Consider the following 610-nt stretch of genomic DNA (forward strand, 5'->3'; position numbering starts at 1 on the left):
GGGGTGGGAAATAAGTAGTCCCAAACTTAAGTCTTTGAGAAGGACACAGACTGGGGGCCAGGGTCACTGAGAAAAAAAAAAAATGAGGCTGGAGGGTCAAGTGATCTTCATGGAGCGCAGGCACAGGGAACCAGACTGGCCCCGGAAAGAGTCTGGAAACCAGGGGCTAGGGAGATGGAACTGTGAGAGAGCAAGGTGGAAAACAGGAGGCTAGGACTCGAAATCAAGTTCCCGGAGTGCAATGAGCGCCAGACTTGGGGACCTTGGGAACGTGGAGGAGGTCCCTCGTGCTAGGACCCTGTGGAAGAGGGAGAACCAGGGAGCCCCAGGGCGGTAACGGGATCTCCCCGTCCTGGGCCTCCAAGGCTTCGAGCTGAGCTGAGCGCCCGCGGGCTGCTTCCTCCCACAGGAAACCGCAGGCTTCGGGCACACCCAGCCGGCAGGGAGCGGCGCCCACTACCCGCCCGCTCCGGGGAGGCCCACGTGGGCAGCAGCCTGCAGCGCGGGCGGCCCGCCTGCCGAGCGAAGGGGGCGTGGCCAGGAGGGGCGTGGCCGGAAAAGCGGGGGCGGCCCGAAAAGCCCGAGGCCCCGCCCACTCCCGCCTCTCAGG

Source organism: Panthera tigris, chromosome E2 (assembly GCF_018350195.1).
Source record: "Panthera tigris isolate Pti1 chromosome E2, P.tigris_Pti1_mat1.1, whole genome shotgun sequence".
Taxonomy (NCBI): Eukaryota; Metazoa; Chordata; class Mammalia; order Carnivora; family Felidae; genus Panthera; species Panthera tigris.